The following is a 26438-nucleotide window of genomic DNA, read 5'->3' on the forward strand; positions in this document are numbered from 1 at the left end:
CATGCCAGGGGATGGCACTGGCCCACCTGAGGGCTTCCCCAGCCCTGGATCCAGACTCCGAGAGCTGGGGACGTCGGCGCGAGGACACACCTTCCTTGTCACGTCTGTGGCCCCTGAATGGCGATGAGCGTCCATCGGCCCCGGCACACGGAGCCAGGTGTTTTCTCCGCCGACGAAACAGGTGGACGCTGCAGTAAAACTCCATCACGGCAAAGCGCAAGTCCCGGCAGCCCGTCGCCCCCATCCCCAGAGGCGGCCGCTGGGTCACTCGATGGTGCCGGGACTCAACGGGGTGTTTCTGGACCGACTTTATGGCGCCTGCGCGCGCACATGTGAACCCAGGAAGTGGGTGGTGCTGGGGCTGCAGTGGCCTCTCCCTGCCGCTGCTGTCCGCGCTGCTTTGTTCGCAGGGCCCCACGTGGAGGGCCTGCCCGTGACCAGGACCCGCTGGTCCGAGCTGCCCGACTACTTACAGAGCAGGATTCCACGCCATCGCCGCGTGGAATCAAACTTTTCAGCTGCACATGAGGTGCTGCAGGAAACATCGTGGACAGAGCAGCAGCCTTCTTCAAGGACAGGGCGGCAAGGGGCTGGCCGGCCAGGGTGTGGACGCCGGCCCATCCGCAGATGCTGCCACATCACCGCGCACAGCGGTCGTGCTGGTTTCCAGCCCTCCGGCTCTCTGCCTGCACCATCTCTAGAGTCCTGCAAGCACCCGGCACAGTGGGAGGTGGGGCTCTTCATTCCCCCAAAGCAGAGAAGGGGACTGGTCACAGGTCACACAGGCCTGAAGGGCTGGCTCCCATGCAGCGTGCTCCCCGGGACCCCAGGGGGCAGAGGGAGGGGCAGGGGGCAGGAAGAGACACAGAGGGACTCGGTGCCCCAGGGAAACCCGGGAGGGTAGCCTCCTTCAGAGATGGCCTGTGGGTCTTACCTTGCTTATGCAGGGCTACTTAGAATGGGGTGGGGGCCACCCCGCCTTCCCACGGTGGTCTATCTCCTAGGGGAAGTAGAGGCAGGTCAGTAGAGGTGGGAGGGGCCCAAGCAGCAGCCCCAGAAACCTGCTGGGGGGCTCAGATTCAGGCAGCCTGGCTGTTTGGATCCCAAGCTTCCTCTGGAAATTTCGGGGCTCAGCATGCCTGGAGGTATGAACTGCCTCTTGGAAGCTGTATAATCCAGGATAATGCTCCTGTAATTGGCCTTGTTTTGCATTGCCAATCCGCTCGTTACCTGAAATCCTTCTTGCAACGGCTGTATCTGGCGAGTGTCTAATTTGGCCATTTTGCAGACCTGAGGGGGCTCAGGAGCGTGGTTATTTTCTCTGTTGCCCCTGTTCTAACTAGGAACAGATCTGGGGTCCCAATTCCCCAGTGCGTGTACCCGGCCTTCCTCATCCCACTCAAGCGTCCTCTGTCTACTGCTGCCTCCTCCCAGCCCTTCCCAGCCTTTGCCACCAAATTGACATTCCGTCTCCACAGATTCGGCCCTGTCACTCTCCCCCTGCTGTACCTTTGGTTACGGTCAATTTGTTTCAACAAAGGGGCCAAGACATTCGGTGCGAGGAGAGCGTCTCTCCAGCAAAGCGTGCTGGGGCGACTGGACAGGCCCACGGGCGGAAGGCCGACGCTGGGCCGCGCCTCACACCCCACACAGACCCTCGCGGCGTCCTCGGTGGGAGGCTCGGCCCCTCGGCCCTGCACGCGGCACTCTGTGACCCCTTTATTCTTTCGAGATTTGTCCGGCTCCCACGATGTGCCAGGCTCCACGCGGGCCTTCTGCCTTGATGGCGTCTGCCAGCCTCAGTTCTGACCAAGCCCCAGGCCACCCACAGTCCACCCGCAGCTGCTGCTGCCAAGTCCCCACCTCAGAAGCTGTTCTCCTCCCGTTCCCTCTGTCTCAAGTGCCCGTGCTCCGTCTCTGTGGCTTTCTCCAGGAAGCCTTGCCGAACACCGCCTCTCCCACCCGGCAATTTATTCACCCCCCCACCTGCACCCCAGGATCTGAGCTTCTGAGCACCCCAGCCTCTCATTGGTCTCTCTTTGTGTCCGACTCATACAGAGGAGCCTTTTGTTTAAAGAACAAATGAGTTTCCCTGTTCTGGAGGCTCCTAGAACCCAGGGTCCTGCTCTTGCTGAAAGAGGGAGGCTGATTCTCCCTGAGAAGTGATCGCTAATTAGCCCGTGACCCATTTCCGCATGTGGAGATTGGGACAGACGCGGCGCTGCTCACGCAGGACCGGGTGGCCCGCGCTGCCTGACGAGAAGGGGCCGGCTCTGGGGCCGGTGGAGGCTGCGGCCTCCCGCTCAATCGATGACGCGTGCCCGCCCAGCGCGCATCGGGGGCCGCGCTCCGTTAGGGCAGTTCTGCTAATTGATCCCAGAAGCCCCTGTCACTGCCAGGGGCTGCCTCCCGCCTCACACTGTCCTGGCCTCTCCCCCACCCCCACCCCCGCCCCTGGTGGCTTCCCTCCCTCCTCGCGCCTCTAGGCTGGCCAGACCGTTCTGACCATGTGGGGCGCCGCCAGCAGGGCTGAGCCCAGGGCGGGCAGGGGGAGGGACACTGGAGAAGCCCCTGTGTGTCCCTCATGCCGCCCTTTCAGTGGCGGGGTCAGCGGGGGGCGGGACTTAAAAAGGCCCCCCGGGAACCATTCGGGACCCAGCCTCAAATGCCCCTCACCTTCCCTCAGTAGCCCCAGGACTGGAGGAGCCAGGGAGCCCTGGGAGCCAGGCGTGTGGAGTGGGGCCAGGAGGGCTGCTGGCCCCTGGCACGTTAGGGCAAGTCCACGCGGTGCTGATGGGCTGATGTGCAGGGGTCCTGAGCAGCCCCCCACACAGACCCTTCCCTGGGCAGTGCCGTGGGTCACCCCTGTCTCCCTGGGCAGTGAGGGCATAGGGGCGCTGAGCAGGGAGCCCCAGGACGCCGCCGCCTTCCTCCTGGCTTCCGGCTCGGAGGTGGGCGTCGTACGTGTCCAGACGCTGCGCCCTAACGCCGGGCTGGTGGCTGCTGACGGCACTGGGCGTGTTTATAGGGTAATGAAATGCTCTGGAATGGGTGATAGTGGCACAACCTTGTGAATATGCTAAAAACCACTGGACTGTACTCCCTGAAAGGGTGACTCTTATGGTATGTAAATTGGAAATAAAGAGGAAATAAAAACTGCCCTGTTGAAACACCCTCCACGCCCTGTCCGTCAGCTCCAGGCAGCAGCGGAGCAGGCCTGCGCGCCACTTCCCTGGGCCACCCAGCCCCACCCTCCACACCTTCCCTGCCTTGGCCGCCCGGCCCACCTGTGCTCCCTCCTGAAGGAAGGCCCGTCAGGGTTTCTCTGCCTCTGGGCTGCAGCCCATGCGGCGCCTCTGCCTTCGAGATAGTTTAATGCCCGAGTTCTTGCCTGAAGCGCGGCTTCATTCCCATTTTACAGATGAGGAAACCGCAGATCCGAGAGGGGTAGCAACTTGTCCAAGGCCACACAGCTGGCAAACGGGGCAGCTGAGATTCAAATCCCAGAAGTGGCTGCAGAGCCCGTGAGGTGACCCTCTTCCTGGCCTCTCAGGATGTCCACCTCTGGATCTCTGACCCTAGAATGTTTCCTCACACGATAAACACTTTACAGTCTTGTTATCAAGGATCTTGAGACCGGGAGATCACCTGGGTGAGGGCAACTACAAACGTCCTTGTAAGAGGGAGGGAGAGGGAGACCACAGGCAGGAAGGGGTCGGAGCACCGCCTGCAGACGGAGGAAGGGGTCTCTGGCTTCTGAGGACAACTGTGTGAGGTTGTAAGCCACCAACTTTGTGGTGACTGGTTACAGCAGCCCTGGAAAATGAAAGAACGTCTCCTACTGGAAGAGACTGTCCAGTCCCAGGCCCTCTCTGTGCTCCACGGAATCCCCCTCCTCACTGTGTGGACCTTGCGGGCCATGGGCGCCACAGCCTCCTCCGTGCTCTCAAGCTGACCTTGGGCCTCTTGTCTCACTCCCAGCGCTGACCTCACCAGACTGCATCATTGTCCAGTATTCCAAGGTCAGGCACCAGCTCAGGAGGGTGGCAGGGGAGGAAATGGAGGAGGCTTGGAGAGGGGCAGTGAATGCCCAAGGTCACTCGACAGACAAGAGCCTGATCCAGATTTGAACCTGGGTCTGTGTGATTGCACAGCCAGAGCCCCTCTTCTCCACACTGAAAAACTGCCTCTGAATGAGCGAAGAGGAGGACAGACACAGGGCAAATGCATGGTGGGAGGGGCTGTGGGAGCCCAGGAGGGTGGTCACTCTGCCTGAGCAAACCCAGGAAGGCTTCCTGGAAGACAGGACTTTGACAGATGACAGCACTCCAGGCAGAGAATAGCAGGATCAAAGACCTAAAGCTGGATGGGGAGATGGCAGGAGGCCTGGGGGAGGGTGCCAGGCCCAGGTTGTAAAGGTCTGGGGAGACCCGGCTAAGGTCTGAGGAGCACATAGTAGTTGGGTTGCAGGAGAGTAAAATCTGCACTGTTCTGAGGAGGCACGTGAGTGAGTGATGTGTTCCAACTTGGAGGGTGCTCTGAGAGGCAAAAGCTGAGGCGCTGGGACAGAGGCCAAGGAGGTGGTGGTTGGGGCCAGGGCCCAGACTCTAGAGCCATTTCAGAGGGGCTGCCAAGATCTGTTGACTTGCTGGCTTCAAGGTGTATGGATGAAGGGGTATCCATGGCTGCACCCAGTGGACAGAGGCTGGTTTCAGTAGATAACCAGTGAAGCAGCCCTGTGGAGTGAAATCCAGGTGGCAACCGGGGGAGGTGTCCTGAAGCAGCGGAGAACAGGTCAGGACTCAGGAGGCTATAAACCGATGGTGGGGAGAATGTGGGGCTTCGTGGTGGCCACAGCTGCCAGAGACATGAGGCAATCAGGGAATGGGTGACCGGGGCACCTGGGGGTTGGTGGCTTCTTGAGGAAAAGCCTTTTCCCTCTTCCCTGTTGTTGCTGCCCCTGGGCGCCAAGCCCAGCACCCATCTGGGCCCAGATGGGATCGGACTTTTCCTGGTAGGCTCCATTTTAGGGAAACCTGATAGCAAATTCCAAACCAATCAGAGCAAATAAATGAGGGGTGATTACTGACAATAGGAGAGGGTACACCACAGGGTGCCTCCAAATAGCATCTCCTCCAGTACATTTTAAGTGCTTTATAGGTCATTAACTACTTGACAGAGAGAGCCTGACACTTAAAGCAAAGAATTCCGCGCCTCTGCCAGGGAGAATCAATCAGAAATGAAAATAGAGCTTTGCAGGCGCTAGGATGTGCGGTGGGCGAGCGGGACTCGATTTACACAGAATTGTAAGATCTTCTCCATTGTGTAAAGCGGGGCACACTGGTATTTGAGGCCATTCATAAATCCCAAAGTAGAGTTTAGAGATGCACTAAAAAAAAAGCCTTTTTTTTTTTTTGGGTTAATGAAATATTTCAAAGAAATGGAAGTCGCAGACAAGCTCAAACGTCCAGCCCACCTCCTGAGCCTGTCAGACAAAACAGTCCAGCTACCACTTAAAAAGTCACCTGTTCTTTCTTCCTGCCTTTTCAAATCCTTCCTGTCTTCTTGCCCTGCCCCTTCAGGGAGACCTAACTGACCACCGCCCCTGCCCAGAGGGGCTCCTGCCTCCGAAACCCACGTGTAATTACTGCCTATTTAGTTAACTTGGCGATTAATCACCACCTGCTTGTGAAACAGCTTTTATTGTCCTCGTTTATCTCAAGTATGGGGGTACCTTTGGGGGGGTACCCAGGCAGGAAAAGGAAGGAGGGACAGCAGGCAGGGCCCTCCTGGGGGAGGTGCCTAGAGGGGGTTGGTGGACTGGAAGGGAGGCCGGGGAAGGCCTGATATGCAGAAGGCCGGCTTCTCCCGGCTCTGTTTAGGCACCAGGAAGCCAGGTGAGCAGGTGATAAACCCCAGGAGAGTCATGGGCAACAGGGAAAACCCCAGCCCAGCCTCAGGGCCTCTGCCGTTGCTGTCCATGCTCATCGAATGTTCCCGCGTGTTCAACTGTATTGCCCAGAAAGATGTGTCGCAGCCCTAACCACGGTACCTGTGGAGTTACCCTGATTTGGAAAAAAGGTCTCTGCAGCTCTAGCCAGGGTAAGATGAGGTTGTGCCAGGCGGGTAAGGGGAGGTGTGTTTACAAGAAGGACTTGTAAAGACAGGACTCAGGGGGTGTGGATGTGCCCCCCTCGCCTCTGCGGGCTTGACAGTGCCCCGGGGTCTCAGGTGGTGTTTTTTCTGGTCCATGTGCCCTTCCCTTGAAACCTCCCACTCCAGGAACAGCCCCAACAGCCCCTTTATCACCCCATCTTAGAGACCACCCCTCAATCAAAAGGCTCTGCTTGGGGGGCTCCCAAGGACTGTCTTCCCCCCCAAATAACTTGCTGCTTGAGCCAGTCAGTTCATTTAGTGATTTTCCCAGTGGCTCCAGGGTGGGGGCTTCCACATCCCCCCAACCTCAGCAATGGGCAAGGTAGCCTGATTTGAACAGAGCGCAGGTAACTCCCTGGGCACTTGGGGGTGGGCGCTCCGGGGCGGGAGCCGGTCCAGCGGCCGCTGGTTTCGGCCGCGCTTGGCTGGAGGGCACGTGGCAGCTCGGCATGCCTTTTTTTTTTTTTTTTTTTGCGAGTCAGGGTCTCGCTATGTTGCCCAGGCTGGAGTGCAGCGGCTATTCACAGGCGCGATCCCACTACTGATCAGCACGGGAGTTTTGACCTGCTCCGTTTCCGACCTGGGCCGGTTCACCCCTCCTTAGGCAACCTGGTGGTGCTCCGCTCCCGGGAGGTCACCATATTGATGCCGAACTTAGTGCGGACACCCGATCGGCACAGCGCACTGCAGCCCAGAACTCCTGGACTCCAGCGATCCTCCTGCCTCTGCCTCCCGAGTAGCTGGGACTACAGGCGCGCGCCACCACGCCCGGCTCGGCATGCCTTTGACTGCTGGCAGCGGAGGCCCTGACCCTCCACGGGCATCGCTGCGGGGGAGACCCGAGGCCCGGCGGGGCGCACGCGGCCCTGGGCCCGAGCGGCCTTTCCCGGGCCGGGGCCCGCGGGGACGTGGCCGGCTGACCCGCAGCGCCAGCGGCGCGCAGCTCCCGGCCCGGCCCGGGACACGTGCTGGGCGCCCCTGCGCGCCGGGCCTGGGGAGGCCGCGGGGAGCAGCACGAGCCCGCGCGCGGCCTCCAGGCGGGACAGAGAAACGCGCTCGTCCTGGGGCGGCCGGGGGCAGCGGGGGCCGCGGAGCGCGGGGGCCGGGGGCCGGGGAGGGCAGCGCGGCCGCGGGGCAGGACAGGCGAAGAAAGGAACCCGCCGCCCCGCCCTCTGCCCGAGCCTCCCCTCCCGGCCAATCAGGCTTCAGCGCTGCCGGCAGGTCGGCCAATCAGGAGCCGGAGCTGGAGCGCAAGTCGCAGGCCACGGCTTCCCCAGGGAGCGCGGCCGGAGCCCGCGCGCCCCGCCCGGCCCCGCCCCCGCCCGCCCGCCCCCGCCCGCCCGCCCCCGGCCCCGCCCCCCGGCCCCGCCCCCGGCCCCGCCCCCCGGCCCCGGCCCCGCCCCGCCGTGCCCGGCCGCGCCTGCCCGGAGCCCCCGGACAGCGGCCGGCCGCGGGGCCAGCAGTGTCCTGCAGGCCGAAAGACGGGAAAGGGGGGCTGGGGGGCCGCCACGACGCCAGCAGAGGATTTATAACATTTTCTTCGCCGTCGACAGCATCGCAGAAAGCAGGACGGCGCGGGCACGGCCGGGGCGGGCGCCTAGGGCCCGAGGTGAGCGTCCGCGGGCCGGCGCGGGGGGCGGGGCGCGGGGCCAGGGGCACCCCGCGGGACCAGGGGCTCCCCGCGCCGAGCGGCGGTCTCGGGCCGGCGTCTCCGGGGGTCCCGGCAGCCTTGAGCGGGACAGGCGGCCCCGCGCTGAGCGGTCCCCGCTGGCCTGGGGGCGCGGGCGGCGCGGGGCGCGCAGGTGGCCGGGGCCAGGGCGCCGCGAGTCCCCAGGCTGTCGGCGGGAGCCCGAGGCTGAGGTGGGCAGTTCTCTACTCGCCGCGGTTGAGACCGACCGTAGAGCCCCGGGTGAGGCTGCGGGGCAGGTGAGGCTGAGGCCGCGGGCAGGTGAGGCTGCGGGGCAGGTGAGGCTGAGGCCGCGGGCAGGTGAGGCTGCGGGGCAGGTGAGGCTGAGGCTGCGGGGCAGGTGAGGCCGCGGGCAGGTGAGGCTGCGGGGCAGGTGAGGCTGCGGGCAGGTGAGGCTGCGGAGCAGGTGAGGCTGAGGCTGCGGGGCAGGTGAGGCCGCGGGCAGGTGAGGCTGCGGGGCAGGTGAGGCTGAGGCTGCGGGGCAGGTGAGGCTGCGGGCAGGTGAGGCTGCGGGCAGGTGAGGCTGAGGCTGCGGGCAGGTGAGGGTGCGCGGGGGCGCCGGCTGCGGAGCCGCAGACCCAGCAGGTGTGGAGGGCCGGCTGCGGGCTGAGTTTGTGGAGCGGGGGCGCGCGGCGGCAATAGGAAGGGTCTGGGCACAGGCTGAAAACATGCCGGGGCCGGCCGGTGTGACGGTGTGACGGCGCTAGGGTCGGGATCCCCTCACCCAAACACACCCAGCCTCTGCCAGGGGGTGCCCCCAGCCCCAGCCTCGGTTGCTGGGAGTTGGGGAGGGAGTAACTGAACTGAGTCCTGGAGGAAAACCAGAAGGGATTCGTTTTGAGTCCCTCAGACAGACTCCCCAGCACAGCCCTGTCCCCCATGGGGAGCCCGGGGTTTCTCCATTTCATTCTTGAGGATCTGAGTACCAGAGGCGGCTTGCTGTCAGGAAACGCTGGTCATCAGCTGGGGGGCTCAAGCCCCATCTGCCCAAACAGGGAGCCCAGCTCCTCTCAGTGAGGAGAAAGGGTGACAGGCTGGTAGTGGAGGGGTGCAGCAGGGGTGGGTGCAGGGGGGCTCTGCATGGGACCCCTGGACCCACCTCCCTTTATGTCTCTGGCTCCAGGCTGGCCCTACCTCTCAGGTAAGGGAGTGAGTGGAGGAGGAAAGGCAGAGGGAGAGTTTTGGGTGGGTGTGCCCCCCACCTTGACCTCAGGGGTGCTGGGCCTGGCATCAGTTGGTGGGACAGGGTCTCTATGTGACATTCTCCTGCCACAGGGCAAGGGCAGAAGGGAGCCTGGAGGCAGGAGGATGTACCTACATGTCTAGGGGGGTTCTTGGGGTGACTTGGTCTTATTTCCCACTACTTCCTGTACACTTTATCCCCATTCTTCCAGGTCCTCCCAATCTCTAGAATTCCTCCTACCACAGGCCTCTGCACATGTTGTTTATGCTTCTGATCAACAAACTTTCTGATCAACAAACTTTCTGATCAACACACCTGCCTTAGTCCAGGCACAGGCCAGTTAGTGACGAACAGCTCAGTCTCTGGCCTCAGCAGCACCCGCAGACCCATGCAGCAGCGCAGTCCAGAAGGACGCAGAGGCCAGCTTGGGTGGCCATCGGGGAGGGCCTCTCCAGAGGAGTGAGGGTGGGTCAGGAGGGCTAGTGCCGCCTCATGCTTCGGGACACTGCTGGTTTGTGGCCCGAGGAGTTCCCCCAGTCAGTGTCGCCTCCTCCAGGGAATCTTCCCTGGCCTCTCTGACCTGACTTCCCCTGTGGCAGCTCTCAGAGCCTGGGGGCATGCCCTCCACGAACATTTTAATGTCATCGTTGGGTTAACATTCGCCCCCCCTCACCCCCCCACCACACAGGTCAACTACAGGTGCCATCAGGCAGGCTCCTCCTAGTAGCCAGGAGGTGTGTGACTCAGGGCAGGCTTTCCCCGGGAGAGTGGGCGCTGCTTAGCCAGGCAGGGCTTCCAGATGGCAAAAACTTTTCTTTCCCCTTCCCTGGTCCGAGTCCTGGACTCCACACCCCATTTGCCGTTCACAGAAACAAAGTAAAAGAAACCAGCAGGCCTGGTAGGAAGGAGCAGGGTGAGCCTGGCACAGATGGCCAGCTGAGGTGCCAAGGCTGGCCCGCTGGAGGAGAAGAGGGTCTGAGGCAGCCACAGGGCAGGTGCCCATCCTGGTCTCTGCGGCCAGGCCAGCCTGCTCCTCTTTCTCCCCTGCAGCCCTTAGAGCTCGTTTTCCTCCTGGGCTGCCAGGTGCTCGCCAGCAGGGTCCCGGGCTGGCCAGGGTCACAGTCACAGTAACGGCCTGGCCTCTCTCAGACCCTGGGGGAAGGCCCCAGGCAGTAGCCCCCTGGCCCAGAGTCAGGCTCCAGGGCTGCGAAGGCGACCTGCAGTCCTTGTAAACTCCTGGTTGGGAAGCAGGAATCTGGCTTCCAGGGACCGTCTCTTATTTTTCTCTTCCTACACACAGTGAGATCCCCCAGCCGCGGACCTGTGTGCCGGGCACTTTCCTGCGGGGAACTGTGCTCTCCCAGAAAAGCTTTTAGCACCCCCAACCTTCCTCACTTCAAGGGCCCGAGTAGCAGCCACACAGCTAGAGAGTGTCTGCACACTTTATCCAGGCTCTGGCAGGACAGAATAAAGGCAGCCTCCCCACCCACTACCCCTCCACCCACCCAGGTCTCCTGACTGGAATTGCTTTAAAAAATTAATTTGCAATTATTCACTCCCTTCTGTTCTGTGGGGATCACCGTCATTTTAAATATGTATTTAAATCAGATTCACTGCGCCTGGTGAAACCCTAACTGCCTGCCTCCACTCAGCAGAAAAAGCACTGGATTCAGGGCCTGCTACTCAAAAGGGTTGGGCCGAGTTTAGCTAATGACGAGCTGTGTGACCTTGGGCAAATTACTTAACCTCTCTGCGCCTCCGTTGGCTCCTTGCGAAACTGGGGTTAATGATAATCCTTCCCTCGCAGGGTGTTGTGAGGATTAAATTAGATAACGTTCAGGGGAGAACCGTACCAGACCAGGCCTGGCTCCCCAGTACCGCCTGACCCTCTAATTAGTCTAGTGACCTTGGCCCGGCCACTCAGCCTGCTATTGGCCCTAAAGTCCCGCCTCTGGAAGCCACAGGGGCTGCTCCAGGAGCAGAGGCTGCAGAGGGCCCTGAGCCCCACCCACCTGCTCCTGCCCAGAGGGTCTCCCTGGGCACCCCTTCCCCTCTCCCCAGCACTCGCTTCTAATTGGGAAAGGTCCCTCCCCAGCTGCTCCTCTGGCTCCCTCCAAGGCCCAGGGTTTGGGCCCAGGGGCTGCCCTTCTGGGCATATTTTCAGGGGCAATTAGCTGTGATGTCGCTGGCCTTGGTGGTGGCCGCTGTGGGCATGGGGCCAGGTCACCCGGGGGCCAGGACACTGCTGGTCTGTGGTCTGAGGAGCTCCCCCAGACCCAGGGGGGTTCCTGTTGCCAGTTGTGGGGAGGCAGCTTCCCAGGCAAAGCCATTTCCGTTTCTGTACTTTATGGCTCCTTGAAGCCTGAGTCTGAGTGTAAATTAGTTCTAGCCTGTGCTTTTGTTGGCAACTGTCTGTTCCCTGGAAGCGAGGGGCTTTGTCAGGAAGAACAAAGCTGTTTGGTGTTTCTCTGCTTTGGGGGACGCGTGCTCTTGGGGATGGGGGTGGGGGGCGGAGGAGGGCTCGTCGCGTCTCAGTGTCAGTGGCAAGTCCGTGCTGCTCAGACTTGCTGGTTTTGTTTGGGGTTTTTAAGTCCTGTGGCTTAAGAGACACATATGTTTGTGTGTGTGTTGGCTGAGGGATTTTTTTTCCTCCTTTTTGGCTTACACAGTGTATTCTGGGGAAGCTAATTCCAGAGACTGAACTTTGCAAATCACTGCTTCAACAGCTTTTTAAAATCTGGACCTAGTTACTCCTGTCATCCATGTGTAAAGATTTAGAAAAATCCTGAAGGCCAGGGTGGGCGCCTGGAGAATGGGCTGCTGGCCCGGCCAGCTCACTGCAGACCTGAGGTCAATGCCAGAATGTGAGGCCTCTCGGGATGGGCGGCGGGTGGGGGGCGCAGTCTGCTCCGTGCCAGACATCTGGATACTTAGAAAACATCTGGGTGGCTGGATTTTTCAGGTTTCTGCCTGACATTTAATATCAGAAACACAGCCTGCCTCCCGTCCGTCCCTCGCTCCCAAACACACCCAGCCCCTTCCCCCTCCTTCCTGACGGGTAAGAAACATCCATTCTTTCTAATTCCCCAGCGTTCCCCCCTACCGGAAATCTGATGGGCTCCTGACATCATGGCTGGCTGCTGAGCGATGAAGAGGATGCCACAAAGAGACCAACATGTCGGAGGGCTCTGCAGTCAGTTCCCTCGGGCTGTAGGAACAGGCGTGAATTCAGGGGAACAGGAGCTTTGTTTAAAAAAAATCCAAAAAATAAACCCAAACCCTGCCCTGTGCTGAATGTGTGCGAATCTGGAAGCAAGCCAAGCTCTGGACTTCTCCCTGTCTTGATAGCATCGCCGTTTCCCTGAGACACAGGCAGCGAAGGCGTGAGACCTGGAGCTCGGGGTCCTGGTTACCGAGGAGCCGTCGTTTGTCCTCTCACCCGGGGGAGGGCCTGGAAATGGCCTCCCCCTTCTCTGTGCAGACCGGGCTGTTTTGCTTTTGTTTCCTTTTGAGGCCGGTAAAACTCACAGGGTAAATGACTGGTTTATATTTTTCTAGGAATCCATTTTTATGAAGTAACCTTGAACCTGACCCGGTCTGTGAACATTGTCTTCCCTCAGTTTTTTTCTGACTGTGCAACCTTTAAGGGGACACAGTCAGGCCTGCTTTCTGGTCTCCCTGGGAGGGGGCGAGGGAGGGCTGGGCGCTGCTGGTGGGTGGGGCAGGGCTGGGATCCTGTGGGCTGGGGCAGTTCTTGGGACGAAACCCTCTTTGAAAGGACAAAGTCATGAAGTGGGCAGCAGCAGAGGGGCCTGTGACGCAAGCCCCAGGGTGCCCTGGGAGGGGAGCTACTGTCTTCCCCTCCCCATCCAGTGGGCAGCAGGGACCTCAGAAACAGCACTAGACCAGGGGGCCTCCAGCTCTGTCTTGGCTCTGATGCTGGTCAAAGGCAGCTCAGGGTTCCTGTGCGGTGCCTGCCAGGCCCCCAACAGGCCCTCGGAGTCTTGCTCCATGGACAAGCAGCAGGGGCCCTAGCAAGCCACATCCCAGAAGCCTCTGTCCCTGTGAGTGGCCAGTGTGGCCCTACTCTGCCTGCTGGATGCCTCACAGGACACCTGGCCACTTCCATGGGCTCCCGGATCAAGGATCGAGCATCTGAGTGGGAGGGGCCAGGGAGACTCCAGAGTCAAGCCCCCCAGCTGGGTTTGCCCAGCTCTGCCACCCACATCTGCATGACAAAAGCGATCTTGTGCCTCGGTTTCCTCACTTGTCAAAGGACAGTCATGGTGCTGCTCCTGCATGGTGCTGCTACTACCGTGAGGGGCCCGAGCCCCGCAGGTGGACCGCAGGGAGGGCACGCTGGGCCTGGCAGGAGGGGGCATCCAGCTGAGCCCAGGTGGAGGACAGTCAAGGACTGGGCAGAACACTCCTCTCTCTGTGCAGAACCTTCCATGGCTCCCTATTGCCCAATGGGAAAGAAGTCCCCCCCTCATCCGGGCTCCAGGGGCTCCTGCACTCTTCTCTCCCCAGCTATCCATCCTCCCTGGAGGCTGGAGCACACTCCTTGATTTCTCGGAGCCCCGGTTGCCTTACCTGTGAAATGGGGGATATTGAGGCCTGTCGTGGGCCTTTGCAGTCAAGGGCCCTGTAAAGCTCTCAGCCCTTTTTCTGGTCCACAGAAGTGTCCTCTCCCATCTGTGGCTCCCAGGCGCTGCAGGGAAAGGGGTCATCTCCAATAACCCTGCCCCATGGGCACCCTGAAGACCCCACTGCCTCCCTGTCTGGGGAGCTGGGGGGTCTGGGCGGAGGTAGTCCCAGATGTCTCCCTCCTGGTCTCCCGTCTGCTGGCCGGGGCCATGGGACATCTCGAGGCATCCCCCACTGAGGCTTTTTGGAGGTCACGGCTTGGAGGGCAGGTGGGGGCCTCCCGCTGACACTGACACTGGCCTGGGGAAGCAAGACTCCCAATTCACCTGTGACAGATGGCCCTGAGGGCCTCCTGCTCCAATCCTGCCCCACCCAGGCTAAGCCAGAGCCACCTACCTCCCAGAACTTCCCGGCTCTGCTAGGAAATGGCTCTCTGCCAGGATCCAGAGAGCTGGGGGCTGTCACTCAGGAGGGGCGCAGCGCAGCTAGCATTTGCTGAACTCGGCCTCTGTGCTAGGAACCCCTTTTACCTTCGCGCGAATAACTTGCAGATGACCTTCCTCGCACTGCCCAAGAGGAAGCAAGTTGTTGAGCAACATCAGAGCCAGGGTCCAGCCCTGCGCGGGTGTCCTGCCTTCCCCAGGGGGAGCAGGGCGGGAGGGGCACTGGCTTCAGAGCCCTGGACAGTGAAGGGGGGAGGAACCCCCTGTGTGGCAGGGCAGATCCAGCCACTACCCTGACTCTGCTCACAAGCCTTTGCACACTCTGTTCCCCTTGCTCACCCTGCCCTTCCTGTCATGGTGATGCTGGGCCCCCCTAGGCCTGTGTCTCTCCCTGTCTGTGAGGCAGGGCAGACCAGCAGGAAAGTCGCAGGACTGGGAATCCCCAGGCCCGTGTTTGAACCCCACCTGCCACCACGGAGCGGGAAGGAAGGAGAATCGGGGAGCAGCCTGTAAACCAGGAAGAGCGCGAGTGAAGGCAAGAGGGGTGAGTGGGCCTTCGAGAGCTGCATCCCCGAGAAGGGTGCAGCCCGCAGTGGGGGCCGGGGAGCGGGGACAGGCCTGGGTCGGGCTGCCCGTGCCCACTCTGGGCTTTGCCCGGGCTGCCTCCCCCTGCCTCGCCGGCCCTTCCCCTTCCCTTCCTGGGCAAGTCTTTGCGGCCTTGGTGTCGCCTGTCTATCCCTTCCTGAGCCAGCCCCCCAGCCCCCACTGCTCCCCAACGCCCCCATAGCCCAGGTGCCCCCTGCCTTTGAGTGTGGGCCATGCGGGTGTCTGTCTTGCGTGAGTGTGGAAGGCAGAATGCACGCGAAGTCTGGCCTACCCGCCTGCCGGTGCCCACAGACCAGTCCCTTCACGCTGCTTCTCGCCTGCAGGCTGACAGCAGCAGCCCTGCGCGGGGGCCTCTAGGCAGCGAAATGTGCTTATAAAGCAGCAAAGCGCACTCACTGCCTGCGAACTCGACCGGCGGCCAGCAGGGACACACCCGGCCGCGCACATCATGATTGTTCTTGGTGAGCCCCTGGAGGGCAAGGTCTTGTGTCTGGTGCCCTGCTCGCCGCAAGCCAGCCAGAAAGGGGGCTAGCGGGGCTTCCGGAGGGCGGCCCCTGCCCAGAGAGGCCAGGCGGCGGGGTGGACGCCCGGGAGAGGGGCGGGGGGTCAGCCGGCTGCGGGCCTGCCGCGCTGGGTGTCAGCTGGGACCCTGTCCTGTTTCCTCCCTGGCTGGAGGCTCCAGGCACCATCCCCTCCTTTCTGGCTCCCGGGGCCCTTCTCCACTCCTGGCCCCGGGGGCGCAGGCACACGGGCTTGGGGCCACGGGCTCTGCCTGCCCATGACTGTTGCGTGCTGTCACATGCACGTGCACACACACACGTGCCCACGCGGCCTCCACCAGCCATTGAATCTTCTAGTCTCCAGAGCCACCTCCCGTGGCCGCAAAGCCCCATGAAGTCCCCCCAAAACACCGAGGGGAGGGCTGTCGTTGCTCACGGACTCACGGGCCCCAGCCCCTGAGCTGTCAGCACTGAGCTTGGGTTGGCTCATGCCTCACAGGTTGGATGGGGCTCGGGGACTCCCCACCCCCAGCTCGGCATCCCCAGGGCAGAGGGGTGACGGGAAGAGCCACCCCCTCACCCAGTCTCATCAGGCCCAGGTCCCAGGGAAACCCTGGCTGGGAGCCTGGGGCAGTCACGTGCTCTCTCGGGACTCCTGTTTCCTCATTTGCTCCGTGACCCGCCGCCCCGCCCTGTCCACTCTGCCCCGCCAGGCTGGGCTGGAGACTTGAGCAGGGAAGTGACTGGAGGGTTGGAGGGGGAGGCGGGAGGAGTGGAAGGAGCACTCAGAGGAGTCCTGGCCGTCGGGGTCCACCTGGGCCCCGTGGGGCAGTGCTGACCAAGGAGAGGGGAGGCCATTCCGGGGCGACTCCCTTGGACTGCGTGCTGGGAGTCACCCCTGGCTGCACCCATGACGGTGGCTGGAGAGTGTGGGTGGCCCTGAGAGTGCCAAGGGCCCTTCAGGTGGCCACGCCGGCCAGAGCAGCCTGTGGCCGAAGGGTCAAGGCAGCGATGGGACAGCAGGCCTGGTGTGGGCACTGGGCCCGGGGCGGGTCAGCCCAGGAGGCTGGGCAGGCTGGGGCCCCGGAGAGACCTTCCATCCACCCCCCCTGCCCCCATCCACGAGCCCACTCACTCACTCGTCCGTCTACCCGTTCACTGCTCATCCTGCACACGCTGTTGAGCCCCTTGTGGAGACCCCGCGCCCGGGGCTAGGCCCCAGCTCTGGGAACGCTGCCTTCGTGGCGATCACACTCGCGGAGGATCACAGACTTTATATATACTCACGCGCGCGTGTGTGTGTGTGCGCGCGCGCGCAAAGTTTCCAAGGAAGGGCTAACTGAGAAAGTGACACTTGCACGAAGCTGGCAAGGAGGCGAGGGAAAAGCCTTCCGGGCAGAGGGAACAGCGAGCCGGAGCACGCCCTGCAGCCGAGGCACGCCCAGCAGCGGGCGCAGGAACAGCGGAGGCGGCCGCGTGGAGGCCACTGTGGCTGGAGGGGAGTGAAGGAGGGAGGTGGTAGCAGATGACCTCAGAGAGGACAGGAGGCCCAGATGGTGAAGCCTCCTGGACTCGCCATTTTAAAAGACCCCTCTGGCTGCTGCGTTGAGGCTAGATGCGGGGGGGAAGGGCAGAACCGGGGAGACAGAATAAAAAATAGCAGGATTTACTGATGGGTTGGAAGAGAGAAAGGGGTGGGCGTGGGGGCTGGAAAGGCTGTCTGGGCCTTGAGGCTGACTGGAGACCAGAGGGCGGGCTGGGATGAGGGCCAGCGAGGAGTTGGGGGTGGCTGTACCCCAAACAGTCAGTTGTCACAGCCAAGGACAGCTGTAGCTGGCAGCCCCGCGTGGACTGGGGAGCTGGGATTCTGTGCACCAGGGGGCTTGTGGATCCTGGGCAGTGCCAGGGAGGGTCACCCTCTCTGCCCTGGGCTGGGCTCTGGGCTCAAAGTGGCCCCGGGCAAGTCCTCCCCACTCATTCCGCCTGCCCATCCATTTGCCCTCCTGACCCTCGCGCCTCCTCCCTCCTCTGCCCCACCCCCACCCCCCCAGCCAGCCTGGCCTCTGCACCTCAACTGCCTGGGCCCTGTCCAGGCACTGGGGCTGCACCCGAAACTCCACAGGCAGGGTCCCTGCCTACCTGGCACGGCTTGTGTCCTGAAGCGACTTCTCCACGGGGCAGAATGAGACCAAGAGATACCGTGAGTGCTTCCCCATTTAAGGCTGCAAGTTCGTGGCTACCTGTGATTTGATCGTTAGACATTTCTAAGGCTCAAATAAAATCGCCATCACTAAAAAGCCTCCTGGTTGGGATTGCGGAAAAGACTTGGGGAGGGCAGGAGCCGAGCCTGGACGGGGCGAGGCCAGCTCCTGGGAGGCTGTAGGGTAGACTGGGGCATGGGGATCCTATCACTTTTTTAAGAACCCATCATTATTGATACACAATCCCCATGCCATGAAATTCACCCCTTTGAAACGGGCCATTTGGTGGTTTCTAGAATATTTAGAGAGTTTTGTAACCATGATCACTATCTACCTCCAGAGCATTTTTATCATCCCCCCAAAGGAACCCCTGCTGATCGTCATCCTCCCTCTCCGCCGCCCCCGGGCCTGGGGAACCACTAATCTTTTTACGTCAATGAATTTGCCAGTTCAGGGCATTTCATAGAAATGGAATCAGACAACATCTGGCCTTTTGTGTCTGACTTTTTTCACTTGTAATGCTTTTCAAAGGTTCGTATCGGAGTATGACTCAGTATTTCATTCCTTTTTATGGCCAAATAATATTCCACCGTCTGGATATACCACCTTTCTGTGTCTTGCTTATCCACCACCACGTTGGTGGGCATTTGGGATGCTCCCGTTCTGTGCCCGTCATGACCAAAGCTGCTACAGCACCTGTGTGCAAATGTGTGCGTGGATGTATGGTCTCGTTTTTCTTGGGGCTGTCCTGAGCAGTGGGACTGCTGGGCTTGACAGGAATGATCTGTGTAACAGCATTTGGGTGGGTGGCCAGGCTGGTTTCCGCAGTGGCCAAGGCCTGGGACTCCTCCTTGTCCTTGTCAACACTTCTCACTGTGTCCTTTGGGTCTCTCCACCCTGCTGGGTGAGAAAGTGTATCTCCCTGCGGCCTTGACGGTGGTGTCAGCCTCTTTTCCTGCGCTCATTGGGCATTGGTAGGTCTTCTTTGGAGTAATGTCTAAGCACATTCCTTGCTCATTTAAATATTGGCTTATTGGTCGTTTGATGGCTGAGTTGTAAGGTTCTTTATGTTTCTGGACATACTGCCTTATCAGGGACAGGAACTGGGAGGCCAGACCAAGGAGCCAGGCCCTGGGGCTTCCCTGAGCCCCACACTCCTAGTCCAGCGGACCCTGACTCCAAGGTCTTATAGAGGGGTTGTGGAGTCCCCTGGGAGGGTGGACATCTGCCCACTGAGTCACCTTCCACCTCCAGCTCCCTCATGGCCACTGCCCTAACCCACATGTGGCAACATCTCCCCAGGCCTGTGGTGCCTCTGCCTGGCAGGGCCCAGGCCAAGGAAAAGGGCCCCTTCAGAGGCAACCACAGAGATGCTGCCACCTGTTCCACATCCTCGGTGACACTGCCGGCTGCTGCTGTGCAGCCACCCGTGAGGCCCAGAGGTCAGGCCTGCGGCTCACCCACCACCCATGGATGGCAGGAGCGGCCGGGGGGCGGGGGGGGGACACATGGGCCTGTGTGTGGGAGGGCTGCCTGCCAGGGCCGCCACAGTCCCCTCGGGCCAGGCCCTGTTTATTTAAACTTTCCTGAACTTTCTACAGTTCGTAAGTTGAGCTCCTAGAACTTCGAGAACAAGGGAAATGAGAGGAAAACAAAACCCAAGCATGGCTGCTGGCTGATTTGGCTCAGATCTTTGGGTGATTCTTTCCCTGTGACTGTCCACGGCAGGTCCTGGGCTGAAGACACAGGAGCAGTGATTGCTGGGCCCAGCACATGGGATGTCACTGCCCCAACATCGCCAGCTGGGGTGGTGTAGGCCATTGTCCGTGACCCTGCAGAGGCAGCTAGACAGCATGGGGGCCAGGACCAAGGGTCCCTGACAAATGGGGGATGGTGTCCAGACACAGCTGGGAGCATGAAGTGCAGCCTCTGGTTGCTGGGGGGGGAGGGGTTCCGCGAGTGGGGGATCTGCACTGTCCTTCAAGGAACCCCAGGATTTCAATAGGCAGCAAGGCACTTAGAGGACACCACGCAGGACCCGGCTGGGGGCTGTCACATGGGCTGGAGAGAAGCAGGTGAAGAGCCAGCTGGAGCTGACTGTCCCGGAGCCCAAGCCGCCTCCTGATGGCACCCTACCCTCCCATGGTGCCAATGCCCCCCACCCCCGCTCCCCTCCTAACCTACCGGCCCTCCCTCTTAGGCCCACTGGCTGGGCTGCTCTCCCAGAAGACCGTCCTGGTTCCAGAAGCGCTTTCCTCCTTTGCAGGATGGGGCCTGGGGGGGCTTGCTCCGCGCTCCGCAGCGCCCCAGCTGGGCCTGCCACCCGCCACCTGCCACCCGCCCACGTGGACCCCCCTCAGCCCCTGCTGGCGTCGGCTTTGGCAGGCTCTGCGCCCCGAGGCCCCACTGCTCACTGATTACGCAGCAGCCGGTGGGCTCGGGAGCCAGAGCGAGAGATTTATTGTGGTTTTTAGGGGGCGTTTAGGAGCCGATGTGATAATGTCTGTGAACGCACTTTGTAAACTGTAACGGGGGAGTGCCACACACACGTGAGGGGCTGGGGCTGGGGAGGGGGGCGGCTCAGCCGGGAAGCCCCCGCAGTCCTGGAGGTGGAGAAGCTCTGCAGGGCTCCTGAGTGGGGCCCGGGGCTGCATCTGCTGCATCTCCAGGTCCCTCTGGAAGGAGCTGTGAGGCGGAAAATTGCCCAGGTCCTCCCCTGGCCCTGGGGGCCCGTTACGGGTCCTCCCCTCACCCTGGGGGCCATGGAGCTTCAGTGCTGGTGACTGTTCCAGGCTGCAGAGTGGGGAGGCCGCCTGCCCCCACCAACTAGAGCTAGATGGTAACTCTGTGGGGGGCTGAGATAACAAGGGGCCAAAAACCCACCTGGGCTGTCTCCAGGAAGGGGGGCTGCCCACAGGCAGAGAGCTCTGTCAATCCCGCCTTCCAGCTAAAGGCTGCCGTCTCAGAATTTCCCCTCGGGGCAAATGTTTATCAAGCACCTACTGTGTGCTGAGCATTGCTCCAGCTGCAGGAAACAGCAAGGATCAAGTCAGACAAAAATCGCCATCTTTGCAGAGTTTAGGTCCTTGAGGGGGGCACAGACCCGGATGCACCCTGTCACCCACAGGTGGCTGAAGATGACTTTAAACACTGATTGTTACTCAGGCAGCAAATGGTACAATGGGAACTACTGAAGCTAGGGGCTCTGGGAGGGAACCCCCATCCCTCTCTCCACATGGGATCTACGCTGTGGCCTCTGAAACAATCCAAGACCCTGGTCCAGCTGGTTCCCCACCCCCTGTAATTTCTACTACCAAGGCCCATGGGCTAGACAGCTTTGGGGCGCCCAGGTCTGCAGTCAAGGGGCTGCCCTGGGTTAGGTGTCCCCCATCCGGCACTGTGTGGAGCCACCGGAGGCCTCACACGAGCTGTCTGCAGCTTGTCCCAGAACCCCTGAGGCCAGCAGGAGGGCGAGGCTGCTGCTGCGGGCTCTGCTCCGCCTGTGCCATTGTCCAGCTGGGAAACCGAGGCCCAGGAGGACACCAGCTGGCGGGGGCTAATCTGAACCCAACGCTGTTTGCTGAACGCAAAGTCACGCCCGTGGCCTCCTCTGAAGGGCTGCAGAGCGTCCTCGTGTGCGGGACACATCACCCTTATCAATAATCTCAAGAGCAACAAGGAAGCAGCTAATGAGAGTGAGCGCTCCTGGGCCAGGCGTGGCTCAGAGCACCAGCCCAGGCGGCTAATCTGCTCCCCAGCACAACTGGCTGGTGGGAACTGCCCCTCATAGTCCCAGGCGGGTCCTGACTCTGAGCCCAGCGGGGCTGTGTGACTAGCCCAGGACCACACAGCTTGTTAGGTAGAGTGAGGACCGGAACCTTCCCAGGCCCTCACGTGACCTGCAGCCGTCAGTCTCCCTCAAAAAGGTCACAGCCTTGAACCCTGTGATTGCCAGGCTGCGCCAAGTAGTTCTTCATGCCTCATCCCATGCCAGCTTCACCACCGGCTCTGCAGTCAGTTGGCCTCCTTGGGGTCTGCCCCTCTGCTTTGTGCAGATAAGGAAACTGAGGCCCAAGCAGGTGAGTCGTGGCTGGGGGCCAGGACAGTCAGGATTGAAAACCTGCCAGCTCACCCCAGAACTCAAGCGCTCAGCCTCCAGGCTAGTGTCCTGTGCATGCCCCGAGAGAGGCTGGGATGTCTCCTCCACCACCGATGGACACACGGAGGCCCAGGAAGGCGTTCTGTGACGTGGACTTGGTCACTGGCCGTCGAGCGAGGTGTTGCTTGCCTGCCTCCTCACGAGGGCACCTGACTCGGTGGCCCGGGGGGCGGGCAGGCTCCTGGACATTTGCCCAGGTGTGCAGGCTCTGGGAGGGTGGTCAGCCAGGAACGAGTGTGGGGATCGAGGCGCCTGCCCTCCTCCATTACAGACGCGTCCATTACATTCTGGATCCAGTCCCCAGGGAGGGTCTTCCCTCCCTGCAGGGCAGGGGGACGCTGGAGGGCCACTCAGCCTCCTGGCCTACTGCCCTCACCTGCCTGCGACATTGACAAGGTCACCCTCTCTGAACTTGTGTTTTTCTCTGTAAAATGGGATCCTGGTGTCTGGCTAGGTTGGACATCAAGTTTTAGTAAAATTTGTGATGCGGCTGGCTGGAAAGGGGCTGCTCTTGCCTGTCCCCCACCTTTGTCCTCTGTAGAGGAAGCAGTGGGAGGAAGGGGTGCCCGAGACACCTTTAGGGGTGTCAGCTCAGCTGCATCAGCCCAGGAAGGCCCCCTGGGCCATTCTGTCCTGCCAGGGGCGCTGGCCAGCTGCCGCCCTCAGAGCCTGCAGCCTAAGGCCTGCTGTGACCTCACAGGTGCCCCGGAGGCACGGCCGGGCCCTCCATGAGCCCTCTGGACACTTCCCAGGTGGATGGTACCTTCTGCAAAAGATTTCATGCCAGTGTGAGGGCAGCAGCAGCAGAGGCCCTGAAGCCTTGGCAGTGGGATTAAGGGGGAGAAAAATGAAGCGTGGAAATCATTAGCTTCCTTGGTTGGCAAGAGCCACCCCGAGCGAACATTTGGGGCTTTTAAAATGAACATCAGCTGCAGGGCCCGGTGCCCTGTGCCCGCCACAGCCCAGGCAGCCCCATAGTGTCCCGATCCCAGCCGCTCTCTGGTAGCTGCTCCGCCAACACTTACTGAGTGCCTACTGTGGGCCAGGCCCAGAGCCAGGCTGGGAGGGGGCATCCAGCCAGAGAGCAGCAGCCCGGTGGTGAGAGCGCAGCCGCAGAGGCCCCGGTGCCAGCCAGCAAGGAATCAGGCCGGCTGGGGCAGGTGCCACCACCTCCCAGGGGCTGTGGGAGTGGGAAGGAGCTGGGGGGCCATGCCAAGGGGCTTCCCAAAAGAGGGATGAAGAGGCGGGAGGTGGGATTCCACCGAGAGGGGCCAGAAAAGGCCTCGGTGCCTCCGGGGCCGGGCAGTTGGCCTGGTGGGGACTGGGGCCAGCCCAGCCGGTGCTCGGCCCAGACCACCGCCAGGCCGCGCTGCCAGGAGGGCGGCTTCTGCCTGAACCTGCTCTTTTCCAAACCGAGCTGGAAACGTGGACTTTATGTGAAAATTCCTGATTTTTAAACGATGGGAATTAATTTTAATTAAAAACAAAAAATACTCTGGGTTCAAACCGGGCTTGGCTCGTGCTGGACTGGGCCCGCGGGGCGAGCGTCCGGTCTCGGCGGGGCTGGGGCTGGGGCTGGGGCACGGGGTGGCGCGGGCTGGGGGCTGGGGGGGGAGGCCGGGCAGGGTGGGCCGGCGGGGCGGGGCGGGGGGGGGGGGCTCACGAGGGGCGCGGTCGGGGCGCGCCGGCGGCACGGCGGGGGGCGGGCGGGGGCGGGCCCGCCGGGCGCGGGGTGCGGGGCGCGGGGCGCGGGGGCGGGTGGGCGGGGGCTGGAGCGGCCCCCCCACCCCAGCCCGGCGCGCGGCGGCCGCCCGCCGCCTCCATCCGGGCCTCTCCCCACCTCCCGCCCGCCCGCCCCCGCCCGCGCCCCTCCCCCGCCGGCGCGCGCGGCGCCCGCGCCCCTCCTCCGCCCGCCGCCCTCCGCCCGCGCTCCCGGCTCCCTCCCGGTCTCTCTTAAGTGCCATCGAGGGGCGCCGGGAATTGCAGCCAGTAAATCGCGCCCCGCCACTCAGCAGCGGGGCCACCGCAGCGGCGCCGCCCGCGCCCGCCGGGAGCCCGCGCCGCCCGGGCGCCTCTCCAGGGCCGCGAGCCCGCCCCCCGCGCGGCGCTGCGCAGGGCCTGCCCCCGGGCCGGCCGGGGCGCGCGGGGCCCGCGCTGGAGGCGAGGACGCGGCGGCCGCGGGGCGCACGGCCCGGAGCGCGCGGCCCGCGCCCCCGCGCGCCCTGCCCGCGCCCGCGCCCCGCGCTCCGGAGCCCGGCCCCGCCGCCCGGGCTCTCCTGCGGGACCGATGCCGGCCCTCCGGCCGCCAGGGTAAGGGGGAGCCGGGCGGGGGGGCGCCGGGCCGGCGGCACGTGGGCGCCGCAAGTTCCCTCCGGGCCGGGCAGGTGGGACGGCGCGGGCGGCCCGGCCGCGAGCGGGCTTTGTCCCCATTGTACAGATGGGAAGACGGAGGCCGGCGGGCCGGGGCGGGCCGGGGCCCCGCGGGGGGCGGCCGCGCGGGCTCCCCCCTCCCCGGGCTGCCGGGCGCGGAGCCCGGGCCCCCCAGGGCCCCGCAGCCGGGAGGGTGTGAGTGTTTCCTGGTGGGAAGGAGAAACCCGCCATTGTCCCGCACCGTCCTGGGCCGCTGTCGCGCTCGGGGTCTTTATGGGGCCTTGTCCCCCCACTTCGGTGAGTGCGTGCGGGGGCGGCGGGCCCCGGCCCCACCCGGCTCTGCCGCCCAGAAGCCGAGGGGCTTCGCGTAGGTTTCTGGGCACCGGGCCGGAGGCTCCAGCCTGGGAAAATGGAGACACTCCCCTGTGAGGGAGTGGGGAGCCCTGCAGGGGTGGGGTGGGGAGGGCCAGGCCACGGGGGAGCGGGGTTCCTGGGGCGCCCGTGAAGGGCAACCCAGCGCTGGACTCTGGCACTGAGGGCAGCGGCCGCCCTGCCCTTGGCCTCTGGCAGGAGGCTCTGTCCAGCGCGGTGGGGCTGCCCGCGCTCTGCTCCGGCTGTGCCCGCCCGGCGCCTCCTGGGGTGCCCAGGAGGGGCCTGTACTGGGGTCTCCCCTGCCCGGGAACTAAGTGGCCCTCAGGAGGACTAGCGCGTTGCTCAGGCCGGCATTTGGCCCCGACCTCTCAAACCCACGCCTGGGTTTTGGGGCCACCGGGGACCTTCCAGGCTCCCAAGTTGAGTGTCAAGTCCATTTCTTTATTCTACCCCAGGCCAGGGACATCACCTCCGCCTGCAGCCAGCCTGGGGGTCAGGCCTGTGGCCCCCCAGACCCTCTCCCTGCCCGCCCGTCCAGTCTCATCAAACACATCCCCGCTTCCCCTTCTGACCTGGACACTCCAGCTTCTCCCGGCCTCAGCCTGGGGTCTGGGCCCCGGGGCCAAAGCCGTCTTTCTAAATGCAGCTCTGAGTGCTGTGCTGTCCCCAAACCTAAACTAGGCCAAGCTCCCGGGCGGTCTCGGGCTGGGCTTCTCTGTGGTCTGCCCTCCTGCTGCGCCCGCTCAGCCCCCTGGGCCCACGTCCCTGCTCGCAGCACCCTGAGTCCTGGTCTCCCCTGCTGAGACTCAGGTCTCCCCCCAAAAGGCCCCCTCGTCCATGCGCTTTGGCCCATTGAACTGCTCCTCCTCGGGCCCAACTGGGTCCTCTCCTCCCCGTGGTCCCCCCAGACCCCTCTGCCCCCACTTCTCTCTGGGGGTGCAGTCAGTGCTCCTTTCCATGGGCACCCCAGCTCTTGCCGAATCCCGCCACGCAGGCTCCCCGTCTGGTGCAGCAGGCTCCCCCACGAGACTGGGAGCTCCCGGAGAGCAGGGGCCCAGCGTCCAGCCAGGGCCAGCCCAGAGTGGCCAGTCCGGTGATCTTGAGGAGTGAACATCTGGTCCAGTGCGGCATCTGGCGAAGCAGGTGGACCTCGGCCCTTAGAAGGCCCTCCGGGCCCTGTGGGAGTCAGTGTGGAGCGCAGTCACACCCCTCCGGCCCCCAGGCTCCCCAGGGCTCCCGCCGTGAGCCGAGGGCCAGGTTTGCTCTCGGGTCCCTGCAGGCCCGTGTCCTGCCGTGGTGTTTGAGCCCAGGGTCCCACGTGGACTTGTTGGGGCGGGGATGGTGGGCACTCAGGGGGAGGGGCCCCCTGCCTGGGCCCCCGGCCCCCTCTGCCCCGTTGAGCCCCCCTCCGAGGTCCTCCTGGGGAACAGGGAGAGTTATGTCAGGCCCTCTGGCCGAGCGCCAGGGCTCCCCATGGAACTATAAATTGACCTGTCGGGAGAGGGAAGAGATTAATGTCGGCCATCTTCATTAGCGCGTCCCCCGGGGTGACGGCGTCTGCCCCGAGCTGGCTGATTGGAGAGGGTGTGAGTGAGTGAGGGGATTGGGGGCTTGTACTCCCCCCAGAAAGGCAAGGGGCAGGGGCCAGGGCCTGCCAGAGAGCCGTGGCCTCCCCCCACTGTTAGAAGGGCCGTCCCCCTGGCCTCTGCTCCTGGCAGCAGGCGTGCGCTTTGATGGAGAACCTGTGTGCTAATTGGGAGCAGAGATGCGCGCCCCGCAGCTCCACGGGGCTCCCGGGCTGACACCGCCAGCTCAGCGGCATCTGTGGGGCCTTCATTAGAGGCCTTTCCCCTGACCAGAAAGGAACCTGCTGCGGGCTGGGGGGCCCCCTCCTCTTCCGCCCCTCCCTCTCCTCCCCTCCCCCTCCCTCTCCCCTTCTTTACTGCGTGGATGATGGGGAAGGCGGCAGCTTTGACGCAGGGAGGAGATGATGAGGGTGGGAAGACTGGGGGGGGTTGAGGCCTTGCGTGTTCTCATGGCCACGTGACCTTCAGCCCTCGGCTGCTCTGCGTCCAAGTGTCCTCGTCGGGGGAGTGGACCTGGCCAGGGCCCCT

At 62.9% G+C, this 26438-nt stretch overlaps 1 protein-coding gene across 2 annotated transcripts in view; it reads left to right on the plus strand.

Annotated features, from left to right (window-relative positions):
* Window positions 1-7581: 7581 nt before the first annotated feature.
* TCF20 (transcription factor 20) overlaps window positions 7582-26438 on the plus strand; it is a 140270-nt gene continuing 121413 nt past the window's right edge. Inside the window, exon 1 of one of the 2 annotated variants that reach the window (XM_037513433.2) lies at window positions 7582-7765. The gene's annotated coding sequence lies outside the window, so the exon portion shown is untranslated. Of the gene's footprint in view, window positions 7766-23874; window positions 23893-26438 lie in introns of those variants that run through there. The other variant, XM_054695999.1, reaches the window with a different exon arrangement.

Source organism: Talpa occidentalis, unplaced genomic scaffold (assembly GCF_014898055.3).
Source record: "Talpa occidentalis isolate TD23 unplaced genomic scaffold, MPIMG_talOcc4v2.1 talOcc4.16, whole genome shotgun sequence".
In the NCBI taxonomy this organism is placed as follows: domain Eukaryota; kingdom Metazoa; phylum Chordata; class Mammalia; order Eulipotyphla; family Talpidae; genus Talpa; species Talpa occidentalis.